Source organism: Cetorhinus maximus, chromosome 29 (assembly GCF_964194155.1).
Source record: "Cetorhinus maximus chromosome 29, sCetMax3.hap1.1, whole genome shotgun sequence".
NCBI classification, from domain to species: Eukaryota; Metazoa; Chordata; class Chondrichthyes; order Lamniformes; family Cetorhinidae; genus Cetorhinus; species Cetorhinus maximus.
Window position 1 is genome coordinate 1,976,757 of NC_135907.1, and position 21,265 is coordinate 1,998,021.

Sequence of the window (21,265 nt, forward strand, 5' to 3'; positions counted from 1 at the left end):
GAACTTCCATCACACTGAGGAGGCTTCAGGCTAATCCACAGCCAATAACCTGCTCTGAAAACTCTGCTCACATTTTGACAGCCATAACAAACTCTAGCTGACCAGGAATCTCTCCCATTCTTACCGCCTGCCATTGGAAGGATACTTAATCTGTTTGGCCATGTTCTGAACACAATTTCCTTGGTCATTAAGTCCTGGGGTGGGACTCGAACTCAGAGCTTCTAGTTCAGAGGCAGGGACACTACCCGCTGCACCACAGACCACCATCCTAAAGTAGGCGGGGATAGAGATAAAAGCAATATCTTGCATTTCTGTAGCAAATTCTACATCTTCAGAATGTCATAATGCACTTCAAAGTTAATGCATTATCATCTTCACCACTGGAGTAATACTTTTGACACTGTTAGTCCGTAAGCAATATATCTCAAAAAACTAACGGACGGATTTCAGTGAAACTTGGTACACAGGGTATGGCCCAAGGAAGAACTGATCTGCTTTTGGCAAAGATGAAGATTCGGATTCTGGAATTTTTTAAAGGATTCATTAACATTGGGAGATAGGGAGAATTATTTTTTGTTAGAATGCTGTGGGTTGTTTTATTTAGAATGTTGTTGCTTGTTTCCGAATGTTGTGGATTGTCTTGAATTTGTCATGGGGAGATGGTTAGATTCTCTCTTGTTGGAGATGGTTAATGCCTGGCACTTGTGTGGTGCGAACATTACTTGCCACTTGTCAGATCAAGCCCAAATTTGCAAACAGGAAGATCTCACAAAGAGTAAATGATGACAATGGTCTTTCTGAAGTGTCATCACTGCTGTAATGTAGGAAGCAGGGCAGCCAATTTGTGCACAGCAAGCTCCCACAAACAGCAATTTGCTACTGAGAAGATAATTGTTTTTTGTGGCGTTGATCAGGGATAAAAATTGGCCAGGACATCAGGGAGAACACCCTGCTCTTCTTCAGAATTGTGCCAAGGGATTTTTCACATCCAGCTGAGAGAGCAGACAGAGCCTCGGTTTATCATTTCATCTGAAATATAGCACCTCTGACAGTGCAGCGCTCCCTCAGACTGTCAGCCTAAACTTGGTTCACAGGGCACTGGAGTGGGACTTGGAACTCACAACCTTCTGACTCAGTAAGAGTGTTACCTACTGAGCTATAGCTGAAACCTTTCAGTTAGTTCTAAGCACCAGAAAAGGAAAGTGAATGACTTGAATATAGTTGGACACATGGGAAATACTGACAAGAACCTAATTAGAGTCATATGCAAAATAAATAAAGACAAAGGAACAAAGGTATTGGGCATGAAAGGAGACCTAGCCCAGATTAATTGGAATAATGCCAAACCAAGCATTAAGGTTAAACTACATAGGTTCTGACTAGGATGAATAGTGAGAGGTCAGAGCGAATTCCCGGCCACATTTGGTGTCACCATTTGCATCAATCGTCAGCTAGAGTTTCCCACTTGTCATGATCGATATTGAAGGTTTTCATGTCTCTTTTGACAGCATCCTTGAATCAGAGATTTGGGTACCCCGCTGGCCTATTGGCATGGGCTACCTCCCAGTATAGCACATCCTTGGGGATGTAGCCATCTTCTATCCTGCACACATGCCCAAGCCAGTGAAGCCTTCTTTGCTCGATTAGCACTAACACGTTTGCCCTAGAAAGGACTGCTTCCAAGGTGACTTTGTCTTTCCATGTGATGCTGAGGATGCTTCGTAGACACCGGAGATGGAAGTTGTTGAGTCTTTTTTCTAGGTTGGTGTAGGTTGATCGAGGCTTTGCTGCCATCGAGCAGGGCTTATAGATGACCATCTTTGCTCGGCGGGTCAGTTTGTGGTTTTTCTACGTCCATTTTGTTATTTGACCAAAGTTGCTGGCTGCCTATCTGGTTTGTGTGCTGAACTCTTCGTCAAGAGACAGGTCGCCCATCAACATAGATCCAAGGTAGTGGAATTTTCTGACTGCTTCCAGCGGGGTGTTGTTGAGTCTGAAGACAGGTGGAGACATAAGGTCCTGTCCCAGAACTACAGTTTTCTTGACACTGATGGTAAAGGAGAACATGAGACAAGCCTCGGACAGAAAAGACATGAGCTCAAAAATAACAGTGAGCCCAGAAGTCCTGAGAAGGACTGATAAGACCCATCACTGGAGATCAACATTCAAAAAGGGAACTGTAGGAAAATAAGACACGTAATGGAAAAGTCAATAAGCACAAAAGGTTTGCAGCCTAGGGGATGGTTTGGAAGGAGATAGCAGAAACACTAACCAATATTGGCTAAAGGTCTTTGGAATTGTCCCAAAGGAATGGACCCTGGCAAACCTTCCAACCTTGTCAAAAGAAGGGGTAAAGGAATAAAACCAGGAAATTATCGGTCAATTAATCCCAATTAGGTTACATTTCTGCACTGCATAATAGAGAATTAAATTAGTGAATATGTAGACAGCCAGGAGATAATTAGACAGCCAACACAGGTTTGCAAAGGGCAGATTGAGTTGATGTTTAAAAGGAAACCACAGGATGTACAGATAAAGGAAATGCAATTAATGGGACCTGTTCACTTAGCGCTTTGGGATTTCCTGAGGCATTTATAACCACAAGTTCTTTCTCTATCGACATTCAAGGACGTTTTTTACACCTGGTTTAATAGCGAGCTGGTGTCGCCTCTTTTCAGCCAGATCTGCCTCAGCAAACCAGGCAGTAGCAGCCCATAGGAAGGCAGATTACATCATGTCCTCTGTAAACTGGAGCGCCTCCAAACGTCTGCTGTCATATTCTAACTGGCACAAAATCCCGTTCATCTATAATCCCGTGAAAGAATGAATAGGATGAGGCCATTTTGCCCTTCAAACCAGCTCAGCCATTAGATCATAACCCTAACTCCATCGCGGCCTTTGTCCGATACTCCGTAACAGCTTTATTGAACAGAAATCTCTCGATCTTGAATTTACAATTAATAATTGATCTAGTGTCAATTGCTGTTTGCAGAAAAGAGTTCTGAATTTTACCACCTTCTGTGTGTCGAAGTGTTTCCTACTTTCCCCCTGAGAGGCCTGGCTCTAATTTTTAGGCTAGTATCCCCACCCCCCCACCCCCCAACCCGCTCCACAATCAGCAGAAATAGTTTCCCTCTATCTACCCTAGCAGTTTTTTTTTTATTCATTCACAGGATGTGGGCTTCGCTGGCTGGGCCAGCATTTATTGCCCATTCCTAGTTGCCCTTGAGAAGGTGGTGGTGAGCTGCCTTCTTGAACCCCTGCAGTCCTTGTGGTGTTGGTACACCCACAGTGCTGTTAGGGAGGGAGTTCCAGGATTTTGACCAAGCGACAATGAAGGAACGGCCGATATATTTCCAAGTCAGGATGATGAGTGACTTGGAGGGGAACTTCCAGGTGGTGGTGTTCCCATGTGTCCGCTGCCCTTGTTCTTCTTCCAAAAAGAAATTGGATGGACCCTTGAGGGAACTTTCAGGGCTACAGGGAATGAGTGGGGGTATGGGAGTAAATTGGATTTCTCTACAGAGAGCAGACATGACTCCATGGGCCAAATGGCTTCCTTCTGTGCCGTAATGACTCTATTACTCTAAAGACCAGTATTCCATTAGCCTTTTTGATTATTTTTTAGACCTGCCTATGACATTTTAATGATCGGTGTACCTGGACCCCCCAAATCTCTTTGGACCTCCACTGTTTCTAGCTTTTCACCCTTTAGAAAATCCGCTGTTCTATTCCTTTTGGGGTGCAAAATGGATGACCCCACATTGGCCGACATTGAAGTCCATTTGCCGCAGTTTTGTCTGTTCAATTAAACTGTTAATATCTCTGTAATTTTATGCTTCCACTTGCTCTGCTTATGATGCCGTCTATCTTACCTGAATCAGCAAATTTGGATGTGAGGCTTTCTATCCCATCATCTAAGTTGTTAATAAATACAAAGATTAGTTGAGGGCAAGTCTTTGCAGGACATCACTAGTCACATTGTGCCACCGAGAGTACCTGCCCATTGTCCCCCTACCAACTGTCACCTGTGGCTCAGCCAGTTTCCTAACCTGGTCAATAATCTGCCTTCAGTTCCAGGAGCTTCCAGTTTAGCTGCCAGTGTCAGTTCTGTGTCGATCTCAGAAAGGTTAGAGGGCAGGTTGCTCCAATCAAACTTACCCAAATATGGATCTCACTCAGGAACAGGCTCCAGGACAAGGCCTGTCCCTCTATTCCACTCTCGCTTGCTGCAAAGCGATTTGTGCATGGTGTCAAGCTGGCCTGTGATTGAATGGGCCCCTAGCTTGCTGACACGTACCGTCTAAGGTCACATGTATAAAATGGCCAGTTGGGCAAGTGACTAGGGAACGGTTGGCATCGGAGAAGTGTAGCCACCTTGGGCCGATGCCTTCAAGGGTAGAGAGGAGGACAGTCAGGGGAAGAAAATGACATTCAGAACAGAAAAATAAATGTTGGCTGGAGTGTGCTTCAAGGAAGGTTGCTGGTGTCTGGAATTCTCTCCCCCAGCGAGTAGTGGAGGCCAGGCTATTGAATATACTCAAGGCTGAGTTAGGCAGACAAGAGAATCAAGGGTTATTGGGGAGTCGGGGGAGGGACAGGCAGGAGAGCAGAGTTAAGGCCACAATCAGATCAGCCATGATCTTATTGAATGGCAGATTGGGCTCAGGGGCCTACTCCTGCTCCTATGTCCTATGTTCTTGTGTAGGTCAACAGCATTTGCAAACAGACAAAATGGTTCTGATGTTTTTGGCCCTGATTTCTTCCAGAGCCTCGTAAATGCTGGGCACGTGGGGCAGGTAAAATGGATCAACAGCTGTCAATGTAAGTGATCAATGTTAGAGATCTGAAGCCGTCAGGGGAGGGGACAGGGGAGGATGGGAGGAGTACAGGAGGATAGAATACCTGTTTCTTTGTGTATAAGCTTTTGTTTCTTTTGTATATTTATTCATTCCCGGGGTGTGGGTCAGCATTTATTGCCCGGCCCTAATTGCCCCTTGAGAAGGTGGTGGTGAGCCGCCTTCTTGAACCGCTGTAGTCCATGTGGTGTAGGTACACCCACAGTGCTGTTAGGGAGGGAGTTCCAGGATCTTGACCCAGTTTTCCAGACTGCGAAAGGTTGAATCTGAATGAGGTTACCATGGATACAGAGAAACTAGTTCCTCTGATTTTGTGCCTGCGAAACAGGCACAATTCAATTTCTAACCCATATTCTTTGAAGGGCTCGACATGAACCATCTTTAAAGCCATTGCACGGCATTGAAATGAGCTGTACAGACAAACATACATACAAAGAAATTGGGAGCAGGAGTAGGCCACTCGGCCCCTCGAGCCTGCTCTGCCATTCAATAGGATCGTGGCTGATCCGATTGTAACCTCAACTCCACATTCCTGCCTACCCCTGATAAGCAAGGGGGTGATAGGTTCTCAAGAGTCTATCTACCTCTGCCTTAAAAATATTCAAAGACTCTGCCTCAACCACCTTTTGAGGAAGAGAATTCCAAAGTCTCACAACCCTCTGAGAGGAAATATTTTTCCTCATCTCTGTCTTAAATGGGTGACCCCTTATTTTTAAACAGTGACCCCTAGTTCTAGATTCTCCCACAAGAGGAAACATCCGCTCCACATCCAAGACCCCTCAGGATCTTATATGTTTCAATCAAGTCACCTCTTGATCTTCTAAACTCCAGCCTAGCCTGTCCAACCTTTCTTCATAAGACAACCCACCCATTCCAGGTATTAATCTAGTAAACCTCCTCTGAACTGCTTCCAATGCATTTACACCTTTCCTTAAATAAGGTGACCATAAGAATCGGAACAGGGGTAGACTATTCGGCCCCTCGAGCCTGCTCCGCCATTCAATAAGATCACGACTGATCAGACTGTGTTCCGATTTCCACATTCCCATCTAATACTGTACACAGCAGCAGGATTAGGACATTCAGCCCCTGAACGTCTCCAGTTGGTCCTTAAGTGTGACCCTGAGCTTCCAGTGTCCTGCCATTTTATATCTTTACCTTGGCGCCACTCTGACCTTCCCATCCTTGGCCTGCCACAGTATTCCAACGGAGTTCAATGCAAGCTTGAGGAACCGCACCTTATCTTTCAACTGGGTCCTTACTTTACAACCTTCTGAATTTAGTATGAAGTTCAACAATTTTAGATTGTAACCTCAGCCCCAATTTTTTTTTCTTTGCTGGTTTTTCTTTCCTCATTTCTCTTATTTCCTTCACTTTGCGTTCAGACGCAGCTATTCAGGATCCTGCCATTCACACCTCATCTAGAGACATCTTTTGTTTCTCCAATTGTCCCATTCCCACTCCCAACGATCTTGTACCATAGACTCATAAAATACTTACTGCGCAGAAGGAGGCCATTTGACCCATCATGTCTGTGCTGGCCCTCTGAAGGAGAAATTAACCCATTGCCACTCATCTGAGGATTTCAGTCCTTCCTTATTTTTAAACCCAGTGTTCTTCTTCTCCTTCATGGATCCTTTGACTTCCCTCAATGGGTAAGGGTCTGCTCAACCCTGCCCCCTCCATCACATCCTGTTGCCCACTGGCCATTACTCACTGATGGGTGACCATCAATCAGCTATTTCTCTCTGTGGGGAAGGCACCCCTTTTTCCAGATCCTCACCCAGTATCTGCGATGGCCCTTCCAGCAGCATGCCTTTTCCCCACAGGCCTGAAAATGCTTTTCCTTTTCAGATAATTATCTAATTCCCTTTGATCTGTCCAGACTCCTCATGATTTTGAATATCTCTATTAAACCTCCTCTCAACCTTCTTTTCTCCTCGGAAAACAGTCTCAACTTCTCCAATCTACATAACTGAAGTTCCTCATTCCTGGAACCATTCTAGGTGAATCTTTTCTGCACATTCTCGAATGCCTTCATATCCTTCCTAAAGTGTGGAGCCCAGAATTGGACACAATATTGCAGCTGAGGCCAAACCAGTGTTTTATACAAGTTTAACATAACCTCCTTACTCTTGTGCCCTATGCCCCTATAACAAAGTCAAGGATACTGTATGGTTTATTACCCGCTCTCTCAACCTGTCCTGCCACCTTCAATGACTTATGCACATATATGCCCAGATCCCTCTTGTTCCTGAATCCCCTTTTAGAATTGTGCTCTTTATTTTATATTGTTTCTCTTTTGTGTTCTTCCTACAAAAATTAGCCACTCCAAACTTGAAACCCTTTGTAATCTCTCCTGCCGTCCACCCTATCACAAACCTGTCCTTTTGATCTTCTTCCCACACTCTCCCCTTTCATTTCTGAAACCAATTACAGTTCTAACTTTTCCCAGTTCTGATGAAAGGTCACAGGCCTGAAATACTAACTCTGTTTCTCTCTCCGCAGATGCTGACAGACCAGCTGAGTATTTCCAACACTTTTGGTTTTTAATTTGTGATGTGCTATTTGAGGCCCCTCGAGCCAGTCAGCGAGATCTTGGCTGAGCTGCAAGCAAACTTCAGCCTTTGCTCCATTAGCCCTTAAAACCTTTCGCCAACAGAAGTCTATTCATCTCGGATTTAGAGTTAACAATTAATCTAACATTGACCGCCATTTGCGGAAGGGAGTTCCAAACTTCTAACGCCATTTGGTGCTAACTCAGACTTGGTTGAGATGTCCAATCTTAATCAGTCCAGTCAAGCCATTACAATGAGACCCAGAAGCCAGACTGCTTCCTGCACCACAATTTACCAACAGCTGCTGGAAGGGCCATCGCAGATACTGGGCGAGGATCTGGAAAAATGGGTGCCTTCCCCACAGAAACAGCTGGTTGATGGTCACCCATCAGTGAGTAATGGCCAGTGGGCAACAGGATGTGATGGAGGGGGCAGGGTTGAGCAGACCCTTACCCATTGAGGGAAGTCAAAGAATCCATGAAGGAGAAGAAGAACACTGGGTTTAAAAATAAGGAAAGACTGGAATCCTCAGGGCTGCATGACTGCGAACTTCTTTTACAGGAACACATCACTCAATGCATGGTACATAATCATGGCCACCACCTCTCCATCACATTTACGGCAGAGAAACACAGGCACATAGAGCCATGGGGTCATTATGGCACAGAGGAAGGCCATTTGGCCGATCGGGTCCAAGCAACATTTACGCCACACAAGTTCCAGGTAATCACCATCTCCAGCAAGAGAGAATCTAACCATCTCTCCTTGTTGTTCAATGGCATTACCATTGCTGAATCCTCAACTATCAACATCTTGGGGGTTAGCATTGACCAGACACTGAACTGGACTAGCCGTATAAATACAAGAGCAGGTTGGAGACTAGGAATCCTGCGGCGAGTAACTCACCTCCTGACTCCCCAAAGCCTGTCCACCATCTACAAGGCACAAGTCAGGAGTGTGATAATACTCCAAACTTGCCTGGATGAGTGCAGCTCCCACAACACTCAAGAAGCTCAACACCATCCATGACAAAGCAGCCCACTTGATCAGCATCCCACCCGCTACCTTCAATATCCACTCCTTCCACCACAGTAGCAGCAGTGTGTACCATCTACAAGATGCACTGCAGCAACTCGCCAAGGTTCCTTTGACAGTGCCTTCCAAACCTGTGACCTCTACCACCTAGAAGGACAAGGGCAGCAGACACATGGGAACACCACCACCTGCAAGTTCCTCTCCGAGCCACACACCATCCTGACTTGGAAATATATCGTCATTCCTTCACTGTCACTGGGTCAAAATCCTGGAACTGCCTCCCTAACAGCACTGTGGGTGTACCTACACCACAGGGACTGCAGCGGTTCAAGAAGGCAGCTCACCACCACCTTCTCAAGGGCAATTGGGGATGGGCAATAAATGCTGGTCTTTCCAGTGATGCCCACATCCCATGAACGAATGAAAATAAAAGCCACTTCTTTGTAGGACAATCCAGTCAGCTCTATTCCCCTTGCTCTACCTCTGTTGCTCTGCAAAGTTTGTTTCATTCAAGTGTCCATCCAATTTCCTTTAGACATCGTAGAGGTGGTCTCAGTGGATAAGCCTCGCACTCGCTCTCTCAGGGCAGTCTCACTTTTAGTTCTGATCATTTTCGAACCCTTTCGCATGTAGGTCACTCAAGGAATAATTGGTGCCAGCACATGCTGGCACATTCTGTAACTTTTAACACAAGTACCGCTGGGAACTGGTAACCCAGATAAGAGCCCCTCCCCTCTCCTCCCAGCAAATAACACACCACAGATGGATTTTGACATTCCAGGAAGGAAACGAAAGCACGTAGCAGAGAGAAAACAAAGAGGCTTGGATGGTAGATAATGCACCAGTTGATCAGTTGGTGAGCTGTGGCATTTGATCTGCAGTGTGTAAATGGTTATCTCGCCCCAGGGACAGAAGTTGTGGTTTGCACACTTAATCCAGGTCTCAGCTGTGGCTCAGTGGGACTCCTACCTCTGGCTCAGAATTTTGTGGGTTCCAGTCCCACTCCAAAGATTTAATTCAGGCTGATACTCCAGTGCAGTGTTAAAGGAGACAAAAGAAGACAATGATTTCAAAAGTTCAAATCGCACCAGGATATCAGGGGGAGAATTTAAATTTAATTAATATATCTGGAATAAAATAATAGTCTTGTTAATAACCGTCATGAATCTACTGGATTATCATAAAAAGCCACCTGATTCACTAATGCCCTTTCGGGGAGGAGACCTGCCGTCCATCCCCAGTCTGTCCTAGGTGGGATTCTGCAATGTGCTAGACTCTTATCTGCCCTCTGAAGTGGCCTATCAAGCCACTCACTTGATAGGCAATAAATGTTGGGCCTTACCATTGATGCTCACATCCCAGGAACAAATTAAAAAAATGGATTCAGCCAAAGCCCTTTCTGCCCTCTCAGGTGGATGTGAAAGATTTCCTGCTATTTCTATTTTCCCTATTTTCAAAAGTATTTCATTGGCTATGGAGCGCATTGGGACATCCTGAGAATGTGAAGGATGCTACATAAATTCAAGTCGGTCTTTCCAGGCTGTCACTTCAGTGCATTGTTGTACAGCCGCATTATTGGAGGTACCAGGTGAGCTGTTAAAACAAGGACTCTGCTGCCTTTTCAGCAGGATGTTAAAGATCCCCACGGCACTCTTCAAAGCAGAGGGAGATCTCCATGACTGCTGGCCAACAATTCCTCCTTCGACAAACACCTCAGGAACAGATCTCCAGTCATTCATCATGTATAAATTGGCTGACGCAGTTGTTTACTGTTCCAAAGAGGCTGCACTCAAACAGTCATTCATTGGCTACAAAGCGCTTTGGGAATTTGTGAGGACATTAGTGTCATATCAGTGTTCTGGTCTCCATTTTATGAAAAGGATATTAAAAGCACTGGAAAAAGTGCAACAAAAAGATTGACAAGAACTGAGTGACCAAAACTATCAGGAAGGACTTAAACAAAAGCCAAGCTTTTGTTTAAATTCAAACCAGGCATATCAACTCTGACTGGTTAAGGCATTGCCATGGGGAATGAACCAGGGAATGGCTGCACCCAAGATTTTGTTTACTTGAAGGGAGGCAAAGGAGGAGATCGCAGGGGCTCTGAGCCAAATTTTTAATTCCTCTCTGGCCACGGGGGAGGTGTCAGAGGACTGGAGAACAGCTAATGTGGTTCCGCTATTTAAGAAGGGTTGTAGAGATGAGCCAGGGACCTACAGGCCAGTGAGTCTCACATCAGTGGTAGGGAAACTATTGGAGAAATTTCTGAAGGAGAGTATCTATCTCCACTTGGAGAGGCAAGGTTTGATCAGGGATAGTCAGCATGGCTTTGTCAGAGGGAGGTCATGCCTAACAAATTTGATTGAATTTTTTGAGGAGGTGACCAGGTGTGTAGATGAGGGTAGTGTAGTTGATGTAGTTTATTTGGATTTCAGCAAAGCCTTTGACAAGGTCCCATATGGGAGACTTATAAAGAAGGCAAAGGCACATGGGATACAGGGTAATTTGATAAGGTGGATTCAAAATTGGCTTAGTTGTAGGAGACAGAGGGTGATGACAGAAGGATGCTTTAGTGACTGGAAACCAGTGTCCAGTGGCGTACCACTGGGATCTGTGCTGGGTCCCCTATTATTTGTCATTTATATAAATGACATAGATGACTATGTGGGGGGTAGGATTAGTAAGTTTGCGGATGACACAAAGATTGGCCGGGTGGTTAACAGTGAGGTTGAGTGTCTTGGGCTACAGGAAGATATAGACGGGATGGTCAAATGGGCAGATAAGTGGCAGATGGAATTTAACCCTGAAAAGTGTGAGGAAGGAGTAATTTGACAAGGAAGTATTCAATGAACGGCATGGCACTAGGAAGTTCTCAGGAACAAAGGGACCTTGGTGTGTGTGTCCATAGATCTCTGAAGTTGGAGGGGCATGTTAGTGGGGTGGTGAAAAAGGCATATGAGACACTTGCCTTTATCAATCGAGGCATAGATTACAAAAGTAGGGAGGTCATGTTGGAGTTGCATAGAACCTTGGTGAGGCCACAGCTGGAGTAGTGTGTGCAGTCCTGGTCATCACATTATAGGAAGGATGAGATTGCACTGGAGGGGGTGCAGAGGAGATTCACCAGGATGTTGCCTGGGATGAAACATTTAAGTTATGAAGAGAGGTTGGATAGACTTGGGTTGTTTTCGTTGGAGCAGAGAAGACTGAGGGGCGACCTGATCGAGGTGTACAAGATTATGAGGGGCATGGACAGGGTGGATAGGGAGCAGATGTTCCCCTTAGTTGAAGGGTCAGTCACAAGGGGGCATAAGTTCAAGGTGAGGGGCAGGAGGTTTAGGGGGGATGTGAGGAAAAACTTCTTTACCCAGAGGGTGGTGACGGTCTGGAATGCGCTGCCTGGGAGGGTGGTGGAGGCGGGTTGCCTCACATCCTTTAAAAAGTACCTGAATGAGCACTTGGCATCGTCATAACATTCAAGGCTATGGGCCAAGTGCTGGTCAATGGGATTAGGTAGGTAGGTCAGGTGTTTCTCACGTGTCGGTGCAGACTTGATGGGCCGAAGGGCCTCTTCTGCACTGTGATTCTGAACAAAAGCTTGGCAGTTCACTGTCCCCTGGTTCATTCAGGCAACACCTCTACCAATCTGAGTCCACTTGCAAACCAATCAGCACTCTCTTCTCATGCAGTATAAATTGTTGTTCCTTTTACAATTGGGTATTCTTGCGAATCTGTCCTGATGAGTACAAGATGAAAAGCTTCGACAACATGTGTCTTTTTTCTGCAATATTCAAATTCTGTACTACTAAATGGCTATTTAAATCAGATTTCACTCTTGGTAGCCATGATGTAAATAACTTTTCAATGCCTAATTGATTCTAATTTAAGGGGCTGTGTTAACACCAAAAATGATCAACATTTACTGCCTCAAAATGTTTTCTCAAATTTCACCAATTTTTTTTCTACTGGGCCTCGCCAGGACATTCCCTGTGTCTCTGACTCTACCCCACATAAACCAACTCAGAATAGACCAGTGTCGAACTGGGAGCATTCTGATTACTCCCATTCACATGGGACAGTGCACTAGGGAGCTCAGGGCACCAGGCTGCAGGCACCATATATTTTCACAGCACAGTACAACCCAGGGCTGGTGCAGCAGTTAGTCACTTCTGTTTTCATCATGGCTGTTTGAGTTTATCATTTGACCTCACCAAACCACACACACGCACTGTTCCACACCACCCCCGACACTCGCTGGCCCCACCCAGCCCCGCACACACACTGATCCCCACCCCCCCCGCACACGCACTGATCCCCACCCCCCCCACACACACGCACTGATCCCCACCCCCCCCACACACACACACTGATCCCCACCCCCTCCACACACACGCACTGATCCCCACCCCCCCCACACACACGCACTGATCCCCACCCCCTCCACACACACGCACTGTTCCACACCACACCCCCACACACATACTGACCCCATGCCTCCAAACACACTGACTCCACCACCCCCTCCATACACACTGACCCCACCCCCCACACACATTGACCCCACCAACACCCTCCCCGCACACACTGAACGTAACAACCCCCCCATAAGCACTGACCCCACCAGCTCCTCCACATGCACTGACCCACCCCAACACACATTGACCCCACCCCACACACACTGACTCCACCAACCCCCCCCAAATACACTGACCCCACCACCCCCCCCGCACACTGACCCCACCCTCCTCACACAGCCACTGACCCCAACCGCCCCCCACACACACACACACCGACCTCCATCACCCTCCACACGCACTGACCTACCCCCCACACACACACTGACCCCACCCCCAACACACACACACTGACCCCACCCCCAACACACACACTGACCCCACCCCCAACACATAGACACTGACCCCAACATCCCCACTATACACACTGACCGCACCAACAGCCCCCAAACAGACTGACCCCACCCCCTCACAAACACTGACCCCACCCCCATATACACACACTGACCCCACCCTCCTCACACAGCCACTGACCTCAACCCCCCCCCACACACACACTGATCTCCACCCCCAACGCATAGACACTGACCCCAATATCCCCGCCATACACACTGACCGCACCAACAACCCCCATACACACTGACCCCACCCCCTCACAAACACTGACCCCACTCTCCACATAGACACACTGACCCCACCATCCCTCCCACACACACACACACACACACACACTGACCCCCCCACCCCCCCACACACACTGTACCCACCTTCTATGCACACTGATCCCACCCCCACATGCAACCCCACCCCCTCACACACACTGACCCCACCCCCCGCACATTGACCCCACCCTCCTCACACAGCCACTGACCCCATCCCCCCACACACACACTGATCTCCACCACCCCCTACACGCACTGACCTACCCCCCCACACACACACTGACCCCACCCCCAACACACACACACTGACCCCACTCCCCACACACACACACACAATGACCCCACCCCCAACACATACACACTGACCCCAACTTCCCTGCCATACACACTGACCACACCAACAACCCCCAAACACACTGACCCCACCCCCTCACAAATACTGACCCCCCCCACATACATTGACCCCACTAACCAACACACACTGACCCCACCCCCCACACAAACACTAACCCCACAAACCACTCCCACACACACACTGAACCCCCCCCCCCACCACCCCCTCACCCCCCGCACCAACCACATACAATTTTTATTTTATTTATTCACGGGATGTGGGCTTCGCTGGCTGGGCCCAGCATTTATTGCCCATCCCCAATTGCCCTTGAGAAGGTGGTGGTGAGCTGCCTTCTTGAACCGCTGCAGTCCATGTGGTGTAGGTACACCCACAGTGCTGTTAGGAAGAGAGTTCCAGGATTTTGACCCAGCGACAGTGAAGGAACGGTGATATATTTCCAAGTCAGAATAGTGAATGACTTGGAGAGGTACTAGCAGGTGGTGGTGTTAGCATGTGTCTGCTGCGCTTGCCCTTCTAGATGGTAGTGGTCGTGAGTTTGGAAAGTGCTGTTGAAGGAGCCTTGGTGAATTCCTGCAGTGCATCTTGTAGATGGTACACACTGCTGCTACTGTGCGTCGATGGTGGAGGGAGTGAATATTTGTGGATGTGGTGCCAATCAAGCGGGCTGCTTTGTCCTGGATGATGTCTTGAGGTGTGGGAGCTGCATTCATCCAGGCAAGTGGAGAGTATTCCATCACACTCCTGACCTGTGCTTTGTAGATGGTGGACAGGCTTTGGGGAGTCAGGAGGTGAGTTACTCGCCAAAGGATTCCTAGCTTCTGACCTGCTCTTGTGGCCACAGTATTTATATGGCTAGTCCAGTTTAGTTTCTGGTCAATGGTAAACCCCAGGATGTTGATAGTGGAGGATTCAGTGATGGTAATGCCATTGAACATCAAGGGGCAATGGTTGGATTCTCTCTTGTTGGAGATGGTCATTGCCTGGCACTTGTGTGGTGTGAATGTTACTTGCCACTTGTCAGCCCAAGCCTGGTTATTGTCCCGGACTTGCTGCATTTTGATGTGGACTGCTTCAGTATCTGAGGAGTTGCAAATGGTGCTAAACATTGTGCAATCATCAGCGAACATCCCCACTTCTGACCTTATGATGCAATGAAGGTCATTGATGAAGCAGATGAAGATGGTTGGGCCGAGGACACTACCCTGAGGAACTCCTGCAGTGATATCCTGGAACTGAGATGATTGACCTCCAACAACCACAACCATCTTCCTTTGTGCTGGGTATGACTACAACTAGCGGAGAGTTTTCCCCCTGATTCCCATTGGTCCAGTTTTGCTAGGGCTCCTTGGTGCCATCCTCGGTCAAATGTGGTCTTGATGTCAAGGACAGTCACTCTCACCTCAGCTCGGGAGTTCAGATGTTTTGTCCATATTTGAACCAAGGCTGTAATGAGGTCATGAGTTGAGTGGCCCTGGCGGAACCTAAATTGAGCATCAGTAAGCAGGTTATTGCTAAGCAAGTGCCACTTAATAGCACCATTGATGACCCTTTCCATTACTTTACTGATGATGGAGAGTAGACTGATGGGGCAGTAATTGGCCGGGTTGGATTTGTCCTGCTTTTTGTACAGGACATACCTGGGCGATTTTCCACATAGCCGGGTAGATGCCAGTGTTGTAGCTGTACTGGAACAGCTTGGCTAGGGGCGTGGCAAGTTCTGGAGCACAAGTCTTCAGTACTATTGCCGGAATATTGTCAGGGCCCACAGCCTTTGCAGTATCCAGTGCCTTCAGCCATTTCTTGATATCACGTAGAGTGAATTACATTGTCTGAAGACTGGCATCTGTGATGCTGGGGACCTCCGGAGGAGACTGAGATGGTTCATCCACTCGGCACTTCTGGCTAAAGATTGTAGCAAATGCTTCAGCCTTATCTTTTGCACTGCTGTGCTGGGCTCCTCCATCATTGAGGATGGGGATATTTGTGGAGCATCTCCTCCAGTGAGTTGTTTAATTGTCCACCATCATTCACGACTGGATGTGGCAGGACTGCAGAGCTTTGATCTGATCCGTTGGTTGTGGGATCACTTAGCTCTGTCTATCACTTGCTGCTTATGCTGTTTGGCACCCAAGTAGTCCTGTGTTATAGCTTCACCAGGTTGACACCTCATTTTCAGGTATGTCTGGTGCTGCTCCTGGCATGCCCTCCTGCACTCTTCATTGAACCAGGGTTGATCCCCTGGCTTGATGGTAATGGTAGAGTGGGGGAAATGCCAGGCCATGAGGTTACAGATTGCAGTTGAGTACAATTCTGTTGCTGCTGATGGCCCACAGCGCCTCATGGTTGCCCAGTCTTGAGTTGCTAGATCTGTTCAAAATCTATCCCATTTAGCACAGTGGTAGTGCCACACAACACGATGGAGGGTATCCTCAATGTGAAGGCAGGACTTTGTCTCCACAATGACTGTGCGGTGGACACTCCTAACAATACTGTCATGGACAGATGTATCTGTGGCAGGCAGGTTCTTGTTGGTTCCCTCACCACCTGCCACTGACCCAGTCTAGCAGCTATGTCATTTAGCGCTTGGCCAGCTCGGTCAGTAATGGTGCTACTGAGCCACTCTTGGCAGTGATTGATGTCTCCCACCCAGAGTACATTCTGTGCCCTTACCACCCACAGTGCTTCCTCCAAGTGGTGTTCAACATGGAGGAATCAGCAGGATGTTTGACCTGATGCCATGAGACTTCATGGAGTCTGGAGACGATGTTGGTGTATACCAACTGTATACCACTGTGCTGGGCCTGTCCTGCCGGTGGGACAGGACATATGATGGTGATGGTGGCTTCGGGGACATGATCTGTAAGATACGATTCTGTGAGTATGACTATGTCAGGCTGTTGCTTGACTAGTCTGTGGGACAGCTCTCCCAATTTTGGCACTAGCCCCCAGATGTTAGTAAGCAGGACTTTGCAGGGTCGACAGGGCTGGGTTTGCCATTGTCGTTTCCTGTGCCTAGGTCAATGCCAGGTGGTCCTTCGGTTTCATTCCTTTATAGTGACTTTGATACAGCAAGGCCATTTCAAAGTCATGGCTATGGGTCTGGAGTCACATATAGATCAGACCAGGTAAGGATGGCAGATTTCCTTCCCTAAAGGACATTAGTGAACCAGATGGGTTTTTACAACAATCTGCAATGGTTTCATGGTCATCATTAGACTTTTAATTCCAGGTTTTTATTGAATTCAAATTTCACCATTTGCCATGGTGGGATTCAAACCCAGGTCTCACACACACGCACACACCTCCCACTACCACCACCTTCTTTGAGGGAAAGTAAGAAACCTGCTTATGCTCCTCAGGCAGAGACACTCCAGAGAAACAATAATAAACCAGCAGTGGAGTGGACAAGTCAAAGAAGGAGAAAGAAAGAACAGGGGGGATGGAGAGCAAGGAAGGTGGGGCGAGAGCGAGGGGGTGGGGGAGAGCGAGGGTGTGGATGAGAGGGAGGGGGTGGGGGTGGACAGCGAGGGGGGTGAGGGTAGAGCGAATGGATGGGTTGGAGGCAGAGGAGCAAGGTGGGGGAGAATGGATGCTGGAGAATAGGGAGAGAGGGAACGAGGTATGACGGGGAGGGGTTGAGAGGAGGGGGGTGAGGAATGGTGCAGTGAAGGAGGTCTAGAGGGAGAGAGAGTGGAGGGAAAAGAGAGTGAAATTCAGAGAGATAAACAGAATCAGTTAAATATGAGAGAGAGTGACAGAGGGAGCGATTGCAATGCAGCCAGGCAGGACCATAATCAGTGAGTCAGCATTATTTGGAAGGTCCTGACATTAAAAATATTTTTTATGCTCTCCCGCGAAACCCTGGCTGATCCCCCACTGAAGGCAGCAAGAGACTGACAGTTTCATATTTCCCACACATCGTGTTTGAGAAAGTCAAAATCCTGCAGAACATTCCGATTCCAGGTAAAAGCTCCCTCACTGAGATCGATCTTACCAACATTTGAAAGTACAGCTGCAAAAGTAAAATCATTATTGGTTGTCACAGAACCATAGTGGCAGAGAGTGGGGGAGGGGTAGGGAGGGGTGAATGGGGAAGGCACAACAAGCAGAGAGAGAGGGGGAGGGGAGAGTGCACGAGGGACAGGGTGGGAGAGTGAGGAAGGCACAGAAAGCAGGGAGTGGGGGAGGGAGAGAGAGGACAGAGTGGGGAAGGCACAGCAACTGGAGAGAGAGAAGAATTGGAGCCCCTCAAGCTCATGTGCAAGAGACTATTTTTTACTCTTTCACGGGATGTGGGCGTCGCTGGCTAGGCCAGCATTTATTGCCCATCCCTAATTGCCCTTGAGAAGGTGGTGGTGAGCTGCCTTCTTGAACCACTGCAGTCCATGTGCTGTGGGTACACCCACAGTGCTGTTAGGGAGGGAGTTCCAGGATTTTGACCCCAGCGACAGTGAAGGTACGGTGATATATTTCCAAGTCAGGATGGTGAGTGACTTGGAGGGGAACTTCCAGGTGGTGGTGTTCCCGTCTATCTGCTGCCCTTGTCATTCTAGGTGGTAGAAGTCACAGGTTTGGAAGGTGCTGTCTAAGGAGGCTTTGTGAGTTCCTGCAGTGCATTTTGTAGATGGTACACACTGCTGCTACTGTGTATCGGTGGTGGAGGGAGTGAATGTTGAAGGCAATGGATAGGGTGCTAAAAAAGTGGGCTGCTATGTCCTGGATGGTGTCGAAAGTCTTGAGTGTTGTTGGAGCTGCACTCATCCAGGCAAGTGGGGAGTATTCCATCACACTCCTGACTTGTGCCTTGTAAATGGTGGACAGGTTTTGGGGAGTCAGGAGGTGAGTTACTCACCACAGGATTCCTAGCCTCTGACCTGCTCATATAGCCTCAGTATTTATATGGCTGGTCCAGTTCAGTTTCAGGTCAATGTTTGAACATAATAGTGTACAGAGATATGTTAGTGTGTTATGGCACCCAGCAACAAACTTTCAGATCTCTCACTCCTAAAAACAATTGGGGAAAAAAAGGGAGATATCTCTAGAAAGATGCTGTATTAGTTAAAAACAATTACAAGGTGGTGATGAAATTGGGGAAGACTCACATTCACAAGAGCCACCAGGTGGCCAGAGACTAGCATGACACTGTGACAGTTGACATAGTAAAATTGAATGGTAAATGTTGATTTAAAAGTGTGGCCAAATAAAAGGGGCGATAGCAGGAGGCAAGGTCTATAGCCAGGAGGTCCATGCTCATTTCATGATCTTCAATAATGTAAGATAATAATTCAGTAGGCTGATCTGCAATGTCTTCAAAGGATTTCCATTTGCATCGCCAGTCAATAATTCAGGAAGACACACTAAGGAAACTTCCATCTGCATTGCTCCTCATCAAAACACATCTATTCTCAGCCAGTTTACCAACAAATCAATTTGTCTTTAAAGAAACATTTGTAATAGCCTATCACTCGACAACTAACCCTTTTGTACTAAGTGATACCTCACAGAAATTATGCACTGTAAATCTCACAACTGATGATCAAATATTTAGATGAGTGATCTTTTCTTTCTCCTGTTTAATGTGGCTGACACGCACTGTAATACTGTCACTGAGAGCAACTGTCCCCTCCCCCACTCTCCCCTCCTGCACTATCTGCTCGGTCTGCCTCCTCACTCTCCCAGTCTCCATTCTCCCCTCTGCCACTCTCCCCTCCCCCACTCTCTGCTTGTTTCGTCTTCCCCATCCTCCCCTCCCTACCCCTCCCCCACTCTCCACACGCTATTTCTTCCTCACTCTCTGTCCCTGTCCCTCCCCGACTCTGCCCGCCCCCCCCACTCTCTGTGTGCTGTTCCCTTCCTCACTCTCGCTCCCTGTCCCTCCGCCACTCACCCCTCCCCGACTCTACCCCACCCCACCCCGCTCTCCACTTGCTGTGCCTTCCTCACTCTCACCCTCTGTCCCTCTCCCTATTTTCACAACACATCCCTGTGCCTCACCCCTTCCCCACCCCACCCTGATAGGGAAGAAGCCCAGCTCACGGAGGTCTCAATGCACCTGGTCATGAGGCAACAAAGCTGGCCCTTGAGGGAGGGAATGGGAAGACAACAAGTTGAGCTGAGGTGTTTACCTATTGTTGGACAGGAGAGAAAAAGAAAGATATGCATTTCTATAGCACCGTTCACAACCTCTGGACAACCCAAAACATTTTTCAGCCAATGAAATGCTTTCGATACGTAGTTATTGTTGTAATGTAGGAAACACAGCAGCCAAATTGCGCACAGCAAGCTCCCACAAACAGCAATGCGATAATGACCAGATAATCTGTTTTTGAGCGATAGTGATTGGCGGATAAATATTGGCCAGGACCACCGGTGAGAACTCCCCTACTCTTCTTTGCAACAGCGTCCACGAGATCCTTTGTGTCTACCTGAGAGGGCAGGCACAGCCCCATGCGGTTTAACGTCTCACCCAAAGAGACGGCACCTTCGACAGTGCAGCACTCCCTCGGCACTGCACTGGGAGTGTCAGCCTAGAATAAAGAGTAGCAAAGCTCTAGCTCACAACCCAACACTCAGGCTGCACGGGCTTGGGACCAGAGACAGCATCACCCACCTACACACCCAGGTAATCTGCACGACACAAAAGGGGGCTTTGAGAATGGGAGCTGTGACCAAAGATGAAACAGTTAGAACACGCACAGGTACAATTCCCGCATCGGGCAGTGCTCTTCTCCGGAATGTGCTTCCCCTTTCTAAAGCAAAATCTATTCTGCATCGAACATCGATACAGAGAAGAGAAGAGAGGAAGCTGCAACCCTGGGAGAATGAAAAGGAAAAGCACACAATACAGACTGGATTTTCCACTGCTAGAACGTACAAACCCAAATGATTTTCACGTCAATAACAAATGCCTTACAAACATCTTACGTTCTCAAACAGAAATCTCAGAGACTGTCGCCTGGTCCTTATTTGGGAGCCTGTCTTGTTCCGCAGTTGTTGTCTGGCTATCTGCTATTTTCCTTAATGTTAATTCTCTCTCTCTCTCTCTCTCACTGGGAACTGACAGATTCTAGCCCCACCCTTCTTTATGACATCACTGCAGGCTGTCAATCATCTGCTCCGAAAGGACAGAATGGGCGGGGATTCAGCCAATTAAAGGGGAACTCCACTTTAACCCAGTTTAAAAGGGGAGGGAGGGGGCGAATTTATATTTCTTCTCCCAACGTTTCCCCGCCCCACCCCTCCTTTCCCACCGGTAAGTTTCCGCAGCTTCCGGTCCCAAGTG

The 21,265-nt window shown here is 47.8% G+C and overlaps 1 protein-coding gene across 2 annotated transcripts in view; it reads right to left on the reverse strand.

Moving 5' to 3' along the window:
- csdc2a (cold shock domain containing C2, RNA binding a) overlaps positions 1–21,035 on the reverse strand; it is a 56,841-nt gene extending 35,806 nt beyond the window's left edge. The window contains exon 1 of one of the 2 annotated variants that reach the window (XM_078531955.1): positions 20,908–21,035. The gene's annotated coding sequence lies outside the window, so the exon portion shown is untranslated. The remainder of the gene's footprint in view (positions 1–20,907) is intronic. The other variant, XM_078531956.1, reaches the window with a different exon arrangement.
- Between the last annotated feature and the right edge of the window lie 230 nt (positions 21,036–21,265).